A 16,540-nucleotide genomic window follows, 5' to 3' on the forward strand; every position below is an offset into this window, starting at 1 on the left:
GGTTCCACGAGCGTTGAATACCTATTCCTTACAAGTAATAGGTAGACATAATTTTTTCTACTACTACGACGAATTTTTGCAAAATATGTATAAAACAAGCAGGGCTAACGATAGACAATTCACACATTAGTAGGTACGTCTATGTACGGTGGGTTGGTATAGCAGATCCCTGTGGCATATTTGACAGATTCTAAATGGCTGTATAAACAATTTTCTCGACAATTTCTCTTCGCTCAATATTATCCAGAAAAGGGATACTAACTTTTCTGTGATATTAATTACAAATGTGCACATTTGTTGAATGTGTCCTGTCCTGCGCAGTGTATGAATCGGCGTGGATCATTTAGATTTAGATAAACGTAAACGATAAACGTATTCGATGTGTGCGACCGGTATGTAATTCATGATGTGCATTCAAATACAAAATGCTACAAAGAGGACGTTATGGATGCAAATCAGAAATAAACTCGAAAAAGTTGTATGTAAGTATCTACCGAGTGTAGGTAACATTTTAGTGAGCATTATATTTTAGGTTAGTTTTAAAACTTCCTGGAGGAAATGTGTTCTGGATGACCAACAATGTTAACTGTTTGGATCTGGATGTTCTTTTTGTATAGTGCAGTGAGGTATATTAATTCATTGTAGCAATATGCAACTTGATGTTTGGTTGTAGGTATACCAACGTGGGTCCCCCGTAATTGTAAACTTTCGTTGTACGTTAGTTTTCGTATTGGGTATTCTAATTACAGTTCTACAGTTCCACCTAAGTCTTGTATGTGGTCGATTTTTATGTTCCACGAACACAATTCGTGCTTACGACAAGCACCACTAATGCCAACTATAAGAGCAACCTTTAAATGTAAAATAGATATGATGTAACGAGTAACGATTTGAATGTGTAATGTTATAGTAGATATAAACTGTCGAGGGGGCTTTTTGAATAAACATTTTTACTTTGCTCGTTGATAGAATTTTTGAGCCGCTGGATTGCATTTTTAAGGCCTGCAACTTAGCATGCATAGCTGCTTATATCTACATAAATTGTTCAAAAGTATCGTAGACCGCACCATGGAATACGTTTTCCACAATGTGAATGCTTTAATTTCCTGTGATAGTTCGCTAAAGTAAATTAAGTAGCACTACGTTCTCTGAAAATGAGTTGGTTTTTTTCTTGATCCTCCACTCCAAAAATTTGCTGTATGTATGTTCCTACACTTTTGGTTTGTCATGAAGTAAATTTTTTTGCGTGTTCTGCTTCCGCGGTGATTTCCGGGGGAGTATTTGAAAGTTCCATTAAATCCTCACTGGCCACTGCTATTCATTTTCGTGCTACCGGCCCTTAAAATTCAAAATCTGGCGCAAGCGTAATTAAAATTTTGACAGTTTAAGAATTGTGCTTTAGGATGTCCTGTATTAGATGTCGCCACATGTGCTCATTCCACATAGATATATAAATACCTAGATACAGCCATCCTTAACAAACGTACCTCGGTTTTTAAAAAACATATCAAAGAAATTTGTACATCTCTCCATTACTTTCTAACCAAGAAGGAACATGTTCTATCTCTTTTTATTGCATTAACCACTATGTCGTACGCGAATCGGACGCTTAAAACAAACTTAGCGCGTCCCATAAGTCATGTGACAGTTGACACATTTCACGATCGCGCAAAATCAAATCTAACTAAAAATATTCGCCCTAAACATGATGGGCGGTTTTTTCACTAAATATTATGTAATTATTGCGTTATCAATTGAATACGAATAACATTAGTGCTTGCCATAATGATAGACACGTCCATAATTGTTATTCCTGAAATAGTTTTATTACATCGAACTACGCCATTCAAATTTGGGATAATGTTTACCCTGTTTGGCATGATGTGCTGCATTGAATTTATTGCTGGCTTGCAGAATATCAAAAAAACCGTAAGTAAGTAAAGTTTATGTTCAACATTTTAATTTTAATTGCATGGTTTTAGGCGTAATGGTAAAGGAAATTGTTGCGACAGGAAGTGAATTCGTTTCCAATTATTATTTTGGCCTATATGATGTTGATGCAGTGCGTTTGTATCATGATCACAAAGAAGGATCCGTCCAATATTCTTAGGAAAACGAGTTTTTAGACTGTGTGTGCGTGCAATATCAAATTTTGGTCGCTACGCGTCTTGCCTACCTTTCGGCATATGTCCATTCGGTGGGGTTTCTTTTTGAAATTATAGTACTAATTGTAGTAAGTAAGCTACACGTGTACATTTATTTAAAATAAATACAACACCTTAACAATGATATCCAATTGGTGATAATACTCATTTAGTGAACATTCATTACGTTTGTAAAAGCTCACAATCCGAATCATCGTCAGATGAAATTGACAAATTTGAATCATCACTGTCATTATTAACACTTAGGTATTATAAAGTTCAGCAACATCAACCAAATATAACTTCTCTTTTAAATTAATCACTTTCCACATGTTCACACACTTTCTTCCAGTTGTCAGCTGTAATTTTTTCAAATTCTTCATTTGCCAGCTTTATAAGTAACATCTTCCATTTTAAATGTAACATTTCTTGCTGCTATGCGATTTAAATAAATAAAAAGGCGGTTTATTTATGTTGTAAAGTTTCAAATCTGATAATTTTCTGTGTGATTTGTGCTAACAATTTGATTGACAGTTATAATAAATAATGCGAATCTTGTCTTCCATGCTCAGGGTACCTCTATAAAGGATAGCGCTATACGTAATTAATGTACCGAAAGTGATGGTAATAGATGGTACGTCCTTTTGAACTATGTTGGGGTATGGCTGTATCTATGTATTTATATATCTATGTCATTCCATCACAGTGTTTCCGTGCGCTAGCCTGGAAAAGTCCAGATACCATTATTTCTAATACAGGTGTAAATAAGGTGATTTCAATTAAGTATAATAAAAAAAAGTTTTTCCAGTACCTGTTAAAGAAGTTTGTTCACCATAAAAGGGTCATTGTAATTACAATCTAAGTCGAGATGCAGTCAACGAAGTGAAGTTTAGAGAAGCATCATCAGCTTGATTTTTGTGTTATGTCTTAGTGGGCCTCTTTGTTGAAAAGCGCAACTATATTTTTTGGTTTATTTAACGATCGCTTGTTGCGTGGTACATGTGTTATCGCGCCCTGAGTGCCTTTTTTTATTTCAACTTCGATTACATTTTGTTTTGTCTGTAAATTTATGCGTGTGTTTAATCGAACCCAAATTACAAACCAGATAAGAGTTCTGAAGTTAAATTTGCTCGTAGAAGGCGACTAAACAGCAGCAAGTCGGCCGGTGAGGTTTTGAGAGCAACGGGTAATTGGGGTTTGTCATGATTTTTAGCAATCATGATTTCTTTCCCAATTCGTGACGGTTAATTTAAAAGATTTTAGTCTCACACATGGCGAGTAACAGGGGGGAACCGGAGGGCCACTTACTTTACTTACTTACTTACTACTTACTTTACTTTCGAACCGTGTTGAGAAGGGATTAAAACTCCTTATTTTAGATTGAATTAACAAAACAATTGCGCACTATTAAGTAAGCACTTTATCGACAGTATCCGCGACTTTTCTTTAACCTACCGAACACGGTCGAGTGTGGTACAATCGTTACTTGATGCGACACCGTTGCCTTCTCACCTTGAACGAAACACGTATCTTTGTACCCATATACGAAAACATAAACATTTCCAATACTAAAAGTGCTGTTTGTGGGGTTCCAACCTCAGTTAGATTTACTCCCTATAAGCACTCGAAATCGTGTTCTTTATTTAAAGACTTTTAAGCCGAATACAGGACCTAAACGAGGAAGAAAATAGAAAGGACGTTTGCACCGGAAGTACATTTTACGAAAACAATCTTGTTAAAAAATACATAAGATACCTAATTAGACCGTAAATAATGAAGGAGAACGGAGTAGGAGGCAAGAAAGAACGTAAAGAGGTGTTAACCCCTAATTTCAAATTATAATCCACCACTAGATTTTAGGCTTAACGCCAACAAGGGGCCGTAATTAATTAATGGATGGGTATAATGCACCAATTTCCGCGTAGACAAGAACGCCAGTAAAAATCGAATTCACTCTAAATGTCAAACGTTCCCATCAGACATATTCTTAAATTTTAATTTCGGACGACTTAAGATTTTTTGGATTGATGGCGTTACTTATTGGAAACTTGGGAAATGAAATGGAATTGGTATTGTAGTGATAATAAATAGGTTTTAAAATCCGCGCTATCCTGAGGGAGAACACTAATAAAATGTCACCTAAATCAAGTTTAATAAAAAATGCGAAATAATTTACGAATTTTTCAATGTAGAATAAATTCTAATTTCCCGCATTCGGGTGAATTACAGCCAGAAATATCTTTTAACACAGTTAAAATTCCAGCTACACAAATCATTGCGTCGGCCTTAAACGGCATTGTGTTTCAATTCGGATTGGGTCACTGTTATTATTTTACACTGTATTGGGAAGCGGACGGTGGCCTAGCGAAAGAATAGAAGTTCATTAAAGTCAAATTTAGATATGAAATATTGACGTCCCTTTACCGAAAATTCTCATTATTTTTGCAATATTCATTTTTGACGTCTTCTTTTTTTTATTATTCTGTGTTCTTTGAAGGAGAAACATTCATTATATACGACCGAGTAAAACTTTCTCTCTGATGTAGAAAAATGCTAAACTAAACATTTTGCGTGATTAGTCAATTACAATTAGCTCAATGAAATCCCGGATGTGTTCAACTTGTTCATGTAAAAACAATTATTTTACTCCTGTGTAATTTTCAGTTGCTGCGTCTGCTACAAAAAATCCCAATATTGACTATTGACAATATTCCAAAGAATTAACAACACAAATTTTTATTAAAGTACCATTCGTGGACAAGAACAGAAAAATTTGCCATGAAAAGTCTATCCGGGTCGCACAAAGGATTCGACACTTAATTAATTGACGATGACAAAAATTTATTCCAAACACATGAAATGAAAAATTAAATCAAAGTTTCTGAAAGAAAGCTTACAACGCTTGGTTGGACAAATTAACCCGTACGCGGGCGTCCGAAAAATGAAATAAGATCTTAATAGTTATTTACGTTATAAGTCCGGTAGGTTACTTGTAACAGTACGAGTTCGACATTATGGACGAGGCGACGTCAGGAGCCGAGTCAAGAATGTCTTAAACGAGTACTGTTACAAGTACTACCGGACGTATATCGTAACGTATTTTATTTCATACTGTAAGTCTGTTTTGTATCATTATTTCATTTCAAAGATTACAAAATTTCATTATATTGTAAAAATCGCATTACCTTGTTTCTGTGGCAACGGCCGTTGCTATAGTTTGTGCTTTGTTGACATTGAATTTTTTTCACTGAAAAAATGGACGCTATAAACGTTGTGGGATGTTCCACTGTTCCCGATACAATCCTGTCGAAATCTCATGAAGCAACCGAAAAGTTGGTTCCTAAGAAATCGGCCGCAAGGTATGAAAAAGAGTACTAAGTGGTTTGCCAATTGAGGAACGAACATGGGGCGAAACAAGTAGAGGAAAACGTCATGTTGGCATACTGTTTGGATGCAGTAAGTTTTTGAATTGAGATTTTTTTGCCTGGGTTTCGGTGTTAAAGCGTCATGGGGCATGGAAAAGCTCATCGACGGCAGAAAAATATACATCGAAGGCTCGGTAGAAGGAAAAGTTAAGATTGGCCGTATGATACATACAACTGATACAAGGCGGCGAAAATTTCATTGAAGTTCTACAGCAGAAGGGATCAAACATTACTAACTCGACATCCAGTAATAACCCAGGCGTTAGTGTTGAGGGCAATACAAATTGTTTCATTACAATCAATGTTAATGTTTGAAATAAAGAATTACAGCCAAATTTATGTTGGGGTTTTTAATTAATTGTGTGAAGATGTCAAATTTGATGTAAACAAGTAACAGTCCGGTAAGTGTTGCTTAGCGACACTTACCGGCTCTGATGCTGTAATAACTCACCTACCGGACTCAAAATGATAGTGTAATCGAACATCTACCGGACAGTATGAAATAAAATTACTTAAATTTTTCATGGCCGTACAAAGCTGTTCAGATTGTACAAACTTTTAACTGTAATAACAGGAGAACCTTAACAGAATACTACTTTTCAATGGACAAACCGCTTTTAACTTCTCACACAACTTTAGTGAACTTGCTGCTGCACAAAGTGATTAAAATCAAGACAAAACACGTCTTCAACTAGCGTAAAGAAACGTATACGCTTTCCAACCGTCGCGAACCAGCCAACTTCTTTTTTAGGTTGAGTCTAGTATTTAACGAAACGCTTCCACAATAAAATAATCTCCTTCTCCAGGACTTTTAAATAACACCACCAATCATAATTCCACTTGGTAACGCGAGATTTGAAAGAACCGATCCCCACTTACTGCATCTCCGCTATCTCTTCTAACAGCGATAAGAACAGGTGCGTTAATTAAATATCGTCCGATAATACTCCTTATCGCAAAACAACCAGATGAGACCTTTTATAAAGTTGGCGCAAACTTGAACAGATGTGCCTATACCTGTATATTGTCATATACAGGATGTTCCGTCATTATTTTTGATGTTTAGACCGAAACAACGCTGGTGACACCGGATTGTAAGGAGGTTATAGGCAGACGAAGCGAGACTTTCAAAGAGTTAGCACGTACGATTTAATGTGTGAGAATTCCAATACTTTGCGGTGATATTTTTTGTTTATTAATATAGTGGCGCGTTAAAACAAGCTTCGATAACGTTATTGGGAAATATTTAAACGAAATCAAATGCGAGTTACCGACGAGTTTAACTTACGTAAAAAGTATAGAGAAAAAAACTGACCGGCAGTCCGATTTGTAGCAAGCCCTTTTATTTACGAGTGATAAAATTTACGCGAGGGAACAATTTCGAATCGGATAACCATTTTTCAAATAACACATTTTTTCGCAGCCAGCTCTTTCACTTGTCGATTTTTTTACTTTGTTGGAAAATTTTCAACCAAGAACGTCGCTGGTATATATTTTTGTCAATAGCGTAATTAAGAACGAGTGCAATAGACTTTCCTGGGGAGTCCGCGCAAATCGGTAGCTTTAAAATGAAACGGTATAGTTAGTGAGATTAAAAACAAATTAATTAATAATGAAAACAAAATCACAATTAATCATTAAATTTAACTTAAACGTCGACAGCTTCAGAAGCCGCCGGAACGGGACGGTAACTCGAGCGCCACCAGAAGGTTTTATCCTTGCTCTTGGTCAAGGGTCGGCGGTAGGAGCGGATAAATCATGCAACCAAACGGAAGCTCCACGGCGGTCACAGGCGTAGGATCTAGAAGCAGAACTACGGCACACAGCCAAGCATAAATTAATTAGCGGAAGCTACGCGAAATCAAAAGCAGGAAAGCAAAACAATGCAATTCCCTTATAATTATTGGCAGAAAAGTAGCCTTTAAGCGCCTTTAAAATTATTGGTACGGTGTCGTAAAATTTAAAAGAACTAAATCGGTCTCGAAATATACGCGATTGCAGTGAAAAATGCCAAAAGATCCTCCTAAATCGTGCTGTTACTTATATTGTTGTGAGACCTAACCTACACTTCTGGGAATCCCACGATTTCCCTCTAACTAGCTCAGTTTTAATTAAAATGAAAACAAAATTTTTATCCGCATCTCAAGGTCCAGCTGGATTCTGCCACCCTACAGCATTCCAACAATGACATAAATAGGTGGCTTAACCCAAATCCTTAAATTCCAATATGAAACTTTACCCCCAGATTTAATCAACTTGAAACAAAGTAAGAGACGCCGACAATTACCTCTCCTTGACTCTAAATAACAAAACCTGGATTGCAATAACTGGTTTAATTTCAAACAAAAAATTGCGTAAATTTCTGTTTTACAAATTGTTACAATTTTAAACAGATAAATGACACACAAAAAAAAAACAAATTACTCAAACATTACAAAAAAAAACAAGACAAAACAAAACACTAACTACTACTTACTTTTAAAATTAGTCCGAATAACGTATTCCGATAAAAAGAGAGGTATCCGTAAACAATCACGCAAACCAAACACTCAAACACCGACGTCTTCTCTCTTCGGGTACCCACAAATTCAAAACTTCCGTGTTTCCGCAAAATAAACCAAACAGGACGGCGAACAAACTTCTTAAACTTCTCAATAATTCTTCTTAAAACGGCAGACACAAAATTCTAATTAAACCTGGATCCAACTACGCAGGAAAACTTCCACAAAATTCAAAAATAACGTAACCGAAGAAACGCCGGTTGGCTTTGTAACGACCAAAAAGCCCCGCTCTCATCAAAAATTTTCTATTTAAGCCAAAAGCCCTTCTCCTTTCTTCCACACCCCGTCCGCCAATCACGCGAAGCGTCGATTTTTCAACTTCTTGCTAAACGGCACGTACGCCCGGCAATTCTGCGAAGAACCTTATCTCTACTTCGCGCTATACCTCGTTAACGGCAAATAAAATTTAAAAAGAAATTTACATCGAAAAAAATTCTAGGAATAAAATAAAAAACAGAACACTTCTAAGAAATTGAACCAAAACTATAACATGAAATTTACGCAATCCTGTGTCTCAAATTATTAATAACCCCCCCGGTTAATTAATTGAACTAAACAAAATTGTCACATCCAGACGCTCTATAATTTCTTTCAAGTTACAACTAAAACAAAAATAACACAACAATATAAACGTCCTAAAAGATCTGCAAATGAAATTTGGAATTCCTAGCCGTGTGGTGTATTCGGTTGTTTACAACCAAAAATTAAAACTAATTTAGTTAATTGTACGGCCTCCGATATATATAAGAATCTGTAATTGCGCTTCTATTATGCTTTACTGTACTACACCTAATTAACTACGGTTAATTATACTCATTTAATTTGCCGGATTAAAATCTCCAAATTCGATAGCGCAGAAATACTCATTATTGCCTGGAATTTAGGTTCTATTGCAGAAGGTCTGCGATACTGAAATATACTGCAGCTTTAATGCTTGTTTTAAATATTTTGGATCAATTAGAAACTTCAAAATTATGTTCGGCAGCTGGTTTTCTTAGCAGTTACACGGTTCTACAAATGAAAACGTTACTTTTACCTTTTATTTCTCGCTCCTAGAAGAATTAAGTAAATCGGTCAAACCAATATTCTATATACCGGAGCAGGTAAAGAAAAGTATAACTTGATCGCCTTTGTGTTTATTAATAAATTCAATTAACTAAAGTGACATGCGTATTTATTAGAGTTCTGTCGAACCAGAACATTAGACTTTTAATTTCAGATCTTAGAAAAAAAATTACAAAATCAGTGATACTAAACACTTAATATTTCATTTGGGAATCAGCTTCGCATTTTTGCCTCGCAGTTTACAATGTGTATATTTCTTATGGCAATAATTCCATGGCTGATTACGATTGAAACCAAATTCATTTGTTTATTGTCTCGCATAGGCACCATCGACACGGCCGTGGAATTATGGTCATAAGAAATATGAGGTAAACTTCGAGGCAAAAATGCAAGGTTGCTTTCCAAATTAAATACTGAGTGTTTAGAATTGCTATTGAATGACATAAAAATTCACTATGGCGTCCATAATAAATAAGAAAGTTGAAGAAATTCACAAGTGATAAACATTTTGTTTTAGAACCATCAGAAAGCTGTGAAAAAGTCACTAGGGTTTGTTAAAATTATTTGTTGATATCTTTGGAAATAAATGAACGCCAGCGCATTTTCGAAAATGATATTTTTCTGTCTTTTGGCCATAACTTCGTTTTTTGTAGAGCTACAAGGACCTCTGAAGGGAAAACTTAATCTACATAAGATTCTGGAATTCCTTGCCTATTTAAGCGATTTTGTATCCCTTACGGTTTACGAAATCCCCACCCCATACTAAACATCGGAAAAAACTCACCCTGTATAATATAAACCATACAGTTCACGTTCTACGTTGATAATACTTATACAAATAACCGTTTTTAGCATTCGTTTAATAAACGTATATAACACCCCTTTAATATACGCATATACGGATATAAATCGTATATCAGTGAGAAATAATAAACGCACAATATTCCTCCAAGGATATAGCAATATCCACCGAACATTTATGCATATTATAATATAGTAGGGTTTAACTGCTATATAAAAGGCAAATTAAATACAGAATTTTAAAAATAAATAATAAAACATAGTGCAGTACATATGATATAACCGTTGTACAATATAATCAAATAGAGTCCTTTAGTTAGGATAAAAGGGTATATTTTTTTGTGGTAACCGACAACTCGAGCATGTGCTCCCTTGGGGAATACAAAGTTCCTGCTTCTAATTTCAATGTAATTTAAAAATTCCGACAGACACGCGGATGCTTCCAACGAAAATATTTCGCAACCAAATTTTTAAGGTAATTATAAAATTTGGATGACGCTGCGAGATTTCCGAATTAGAAAATGAGGTTGAACGTAAAGGGAAACAGGCGGATCGTTCCTCGTGTACTCAGTAGGATGAAACTCATAGCAACCTTTTATATAATTTGTAAATACTTGTTTGTGACAAAGAGGAAACTAGCGACCAATTCTGAATTCCGTCACTATAAATTGATCGCATTTGAAAGTGGCATTCCTCTAAGACGGAAATAACCGTCTTTCGGTAGTTTGCGTAGGTACATTTTGTAAACAGAGTAACAGGTAAACATTGCAAATTAAAATTGAGTGAATTAGAGAGAATTGGCAATAGTCCAGGAGCAATTGTAGAGAAGTACTGGACGAGGAAGCATTCTGAGATAATTTTCTTGTAGTTGTCCGGCCGGATTTGCCTTCACAATTTTTTGTGTGGATTTGCGATCGTTATTACTTGAATATTCATCTGTTTTACCTGTTTGAGAGAACTCGCCCTCGACGTGCCCCATCCATCCGTTACAATTTTGCTGCTTCCTATGTTTGTATTTTTTGTATGTTTAGATCCCTGTTTTGCCATCTTTTTGTTTTGCACTATCTCTATATATAGTATTGAATCTATCGTCTTTTGAAAGTGTGCTTTCCTTTCAAATTCCCTCCTTTCCTTAAGGTTAATATATGGCAAACAAAGGTGGTAGTTGATCGACATAGGAAACTAACTGCAGGCAGTCCTCTATAAAAATTGCCACGTCAATCTCTGGTTTTAATCTTTGTGCTCTATACAGTTTTCGCTTCACTACTTGATAGACGAGTGTGAGGCCCAACAGTGCTTCCATGTCAGATGCTCAAGCAGACTATCCTCTGTATGTGCTGCAAGTGTTTTTTTTTGCTGTTTTCTCTTCAGATTTTGGTCACTATAAAATTGGTACTTTTATTGTTTGTTTCTGGTAAAATGTACCACCACTGTTCACCTCCATAGTTGACATTTCTACACATTTGATTGGGGTAAGGAAACGAAGTCGATTGGTTAACGATTAGAGATGGTCGACCCAACTTATTAACGCCATTTTGTAGGCGTGTTCGAAAACTAAAAAAGAGTAGGGACGCGTCCAGGAGAGATAGCGGCAGGACCTTCGGTTTTGGACCACCAGAGTGTCAAATGCGAGTTCAGGCACTAAGCGTGACGCCGTCAGCGGGTAAACCACGTTAATTCAATTCGCATCTGAGGTTTGGTGGAGCTCAAGTAAAAGAAACCCGTCTTCCTTCTGAAACACATGGGACTAGTCCGAAATGCGCCTTTTCTGATTCCTTGACGCCGGTGCGGCCTTAATGTATCAGCTGAGCCTTTCCGAAAAGGACGTAGGGTAAATTTCTGTGTAGTTCGAGGTGGTGAATCCCCAAGCACCCTGAGCGTCGTTCCATACAACATCTGCGCTGAAGAAGCTTGCAGATCTTCTTTAAAAGGCGTGCGCAGACCTAGGAGGGCCAATGGCAGGCGATCGTGGTGTTTTTGGGTCGCATATGAAAACGTTTGGGTTCGCGTCGCACCCCTAGCCAGGTGTCAAAATATAACCGGGCACCCCAGGCAAATTGCTAAAATTTGACCTTGCACCCGAGCCAATTGTCAAAATGTGATCTTGCACTTTCGGCCAACTGTCAAAATTTGGTGGTTTCCAGAATTTTCCCAACTGTCGCTATATCTACTCTTGCTGGTGTGGCGGATTCGGTGCACGTTGAAGGCGATTTCGACCTTTTTGTACCAAAAGTAAACCGAATAGGTGTCACTTAGTCTTTAATAAATATCCAAAGAAGAAAGAGAGTACTTACCTAAACATAAACAATAATTGACATCACAATTGAGGGTGATTTAATAAATGATCTCAAAAATATTACAAATAAGACACTGTAATATAAAGATATGCAATGTCAACATTTAAATTTACATTTATTTCTAGTAAAAAGGCGACCGACACGTAGTCAGAGAAAGTATTAAAATCAAAACAGGCTTCTACAGAACACAACTCAGCTATAATGGATAAATGAATATCAAACAAAGTAATAATTACAATTCGATAATATCGAAAACCAGTATGTAATCAAACGTTATATCAAGGAGTCGTCGAAAATAAAAAAATTACCTTTGAATTTCAGGTAGCAACCTTGTGAGCTCAATAGGGCACGCTCTGCCTAATCTGTAGCAGTTAAAAACACAAACAAACAAATAAGCGGGGTAGTGAATAGCGCGGCACAATAATATTGCGAAAGCATTTCTAACACTGAGGCCACTCGGGTACTAAACCGATAATTCAACTTACGTAAACCACCCAAAAGCAAAATTCTGACTCAACCACTACTTGCAATCAAGTATAAAAGCATAAACGTGACGTTAAATTCAAGAAAACGATTTTACGATGCTGAAATAACTAAGTTTCTATACAACAACAATACAATCTAATTAATTCAAAAATGTAAATCAGGCAGTATGAGCCAATTTTTCGGAGTACAACAAATAACGTAACCAAATAGTATATATCGGCATCAAACAAAGTCTCGGTAACTTCAAAAACTAATTTACAAAGCAATGGTACAACGGAGCGACTTATAACAGTAATACTCTCCAAGGTTTCGTAATACTTGCAGTTAGGAACTATATTGTAATCTCCAGGTATAAATTTCGATCTAAGTGGGTCACCTGGTAATGTTTGTATCACGGGACTAATTTTCAAGTAAGAAGGCGGTGGGATTTTGCCAATGAACTTTCCTTGCGTAACATTGAGAAAATCCAATATAATCAGGTAATATAATGAAGAAAAGAGTAAATCAGAAGTACATAAGAACACAAGAGAAAAACTTCACCAAACTTATACAGCCACATAAATCTCTTTAACAGGCAGACAAAAATGTCGAGTCACCAATATGGCGTGTACGTTCTTCTCACGAGTAATATTTGAATTTGTCGGTAATGTAGAAATTGATTTATAGCCGGTGAAGCAAAAAACTATTGTATTAAGAAATCTATAACACTTGCATGACCTCTAGTGGTAACAATATAGAACTAGATAAAAGAACTGCTCTACAAGAATCATTTACATCTTAAACTAGTGAATTACAAAGGACACTAGAGTAAAGATCAAAAAGTTACTTAAATGGATATCAGGAATATCAGTTGGTAAGAAAAAAACGAAACAAAATCAATGGTAATTGAATGATTCGTCACAGAGTTAAATTTTGTTGTAGACACGATCATTGGACATTATGAAAATTTATTCACGTTGAAACTGTATAACATAAATATCGCCCATTTAAAACGAGGTGTAAGGACCCGCAATGCCCGATTAACCTTTTAACACATTAAATTGAAATTGGAATTTATGAAACCGTATAAGTTACAGTCTGAAATTATAACAGCGCAAAATGATTTCTTATCCACACAAACCAGCACGTTACTAATACAGAATTTCCCTAAAAGTATAAGAAAAAAATTGAGGAGTTCATACTGGGGGTTGGTGTTAACTTCGCCCCCAACTTGACCGGACCGGATTTGTGCGGTCAAATTCAAGACACTAATTTTGTATAGGAAGAAAAGGAAATTAAAATATGGGGGGAGGGGGACATGACCTGCCAATGAAATCGAAATTGCTCGCCGTATGTCACCAAACTGCGATTGCGTGTGGAATTTTATAGGGTTACTGAGATATCTTCAAACGTGCATTATCTAACTCTTTGGCGCACAAAATAGCAACAATAGGATACACATTTGTCGAAAACTGAAAAGACGCGTCTTAAATTTCGAAGCGAACGAGCACAGCAGCCCACAGTTTATTGTTAGCGTTCTCGCCCTTCCTAGGGTAGGTACGAGCAATTTCCCTTTAAATTTAAAAAGTCTACACCACGTCTGCCATTTACAAATTACTCTACTTTGACCTAAAGATACTAAGCATTCCGAATAAGTAGAGAAATACAGGGGGAATCATAAATAAAAATTCTAATGGTTTTTTAGTTGCTGCCTAATGGAGCGTATATTTTAAAAGTAGGTGTAAAGTGTTCGAAATATAAAATGGAATTTATCAGAATGGTCTCGTATGATTTTTCAAGGGGGGTTGCTTGTGCTGCGTCATTTAGAAGAAATCATTTTAGTAACGCGCCGCGCGGCATATAAAGCTTTACGGAATATCTACCGCTTTTCTTTGCGCGTTTTTTGCGTTTTATAGGACTATTATTAGCGTATTTAGATTAAGCGTGTCGCGCACCTTTAGCTCGTTACGATAAATCAGAATTTACGGTGAAAATGTGTTCCAACGGCTGAATCATCTCATGTTGACAATTAAAGTTGAGCTTGCCAAGTGTGTCAAGTTATACGTATATTTGATCCCACGCAAAGGTGCTAAAAACATGACGACGGTTAATGCTCTTACAACATATTAACGTATTTTAAATTATGATTAGTGGAAGAAAGACAAATTTTTCCTTCGTGAAAGAAATGTCCGCAATTCCTAATGGTTTATTGCCAACTAGATCGCGCATATTGAGCATCCTCCAATTTGAATTAAACAGTAGTTGCAGGGAGTTTTTTTTTCGTTTTCATTTCGATCGATTTGCCCTACGGCGTTCTACATTCTGGTCCGAGCGAAATGGTTTCCTGACGACAAATTGAGTTTTGTCAGAAGTTATCAATTTCGTTTGGTTCTTATTTCGTGATTCAGAAAATGCAATTATATTCATAGTAGCAATAAATACACACACAATTTCCTTTGGCACATTATAGAGCTAAAATTAAAGTTTTATTTGCAGTAAATCAATTAGTGTGCGGTACTGTAATAACGGAGTTACTATACTAGTTTCAATAGGAATCTGTCATTTCATTTCTGTAAATAATTTTTTTGGTATAATCCACGCAACGAATGTTTAATTAAATGATTTACTTATTTACAATTAATTAGAAATAACTTTATAAGTCTTGAAATGAATTGATCTATAATAGTTAAAATATTATTTATCACTCATACGTACAACGTTATAACAACTCGAACTATTTATTACTTCGGCGTTGAAATTGGAACTGAACTCAAACGCAATTCGATTTGCTTACCTATATAGCAAACGCCAGTGTTCTCGAATGCTTCCGAACATTCTAGAATATTCTCAAACAAATACGTCATATTTCTCGGAAAGAATGCGCCACGCCCGCTTTTGTTTCACTTCGCTGACGATTAATCTTTTGGCTGGATATGTATCTATTTTTTATCATAAATTTTATCATAAATGAATGACACTTAGATAAAAGTTTATTCAACATTTCCACAGTTATATTGCCCTGATCTTTTACAATATTGGTAATTTCCTTTTTTTTCGTATATCCTATTTAATTGGGGCACATGACTTGAATTCCAGGGCATATTGACAATTACCGAAACTAAAACGCAACCTCGTTGAAAGCGCCACACATTGTACACGATAGAAACATGAAGAGGATAAGTAAATAGCTTGATGTTTTACATTTTTGGCATCTGCTACTAAAAAAATTCCAATAAATATTGGGAGAAACAGTGGCCTCGATCAACTTCCGAAAATTAAAATTTGAACCTGAAACCTGAAATAAATCTTGGATACGAAAAGAAAAATTTGACATGAAAACTTTATCCGGGTCGTACAATGAACTCGAATGTACAAAATTAATTGATTAACGACAAAAATATATTCATTACATGAAATTTAAAACGAAATCTTTAAAACGCTTATTTAAACAAATTACCTCGCACTCCTGACAGCTTGAGGAAACTTCCCTTTGTTTTTAAAACAACTGGACTCAATGGCCCGTATGAATAAAAATAAGCAAATGCTTATACTTGCAAAATTCAAAGTAAATACTCGTAAGTGCTCCTTCGCACTGGGCGACTTAGCAGCGCTTCTAAGCAGAAGGACAGGACGCAGTACAGCGCTGCTAAACCATGCTAAACAGACCAGTATGAAGGGGCAGTTACGAGTATTTACTTTGAATTTTGCAAGTATAAGCATTTGCTTACTTTTATTCATACGGGCCATTAACTCGACCTAGCTAGTTATCAGCACCAGAACAC

The 16,540-nt window shown here is 36.0% G+C and overlaps 1 long non-coding RNA gene across 2 annotated transcripts; it reads left to right on the forward strand.

Moving 5' to 3' along the window:
* The first annotated feature begins 250 nt into the window (after positions 1 to 250).
* Positions 251 to 958, forward strand: LOC116173295. Of its 2 annotated transcripts, XR_004145900.1 has the most exons (4): positions 251 to 482; positions 533 to 626; positions 674 to 700; positions 750 to 804. It is a non-coding gene; the product is annotated as an uncharacterized LOC116173295 (long non-coding RNA). The 2 variants fall into 2 exon arrangements; XR_004145899.1 differs by having other exon boundaries at positions 674 to 958.
* Positions 959 to 16,540: the final 15,582 nt, after the last annotated feature.

Source organism: Photinus pyralis, unplaced genomic scaffold (assembly GCF_008802855.1).
Source record: "Photinus pyralis isolate 1611_PpyrPB1 unplaced genomic scaffold, Ppyr1.3 Ppyr1.4_LG6, whole genome shotgun sequence".
Lineage (NCBI taxonomy): Eukaryota > Metazoa > Arthropoda > Insecta > Coleoptera > Lampyridae > Photinus > Photinus pyralis.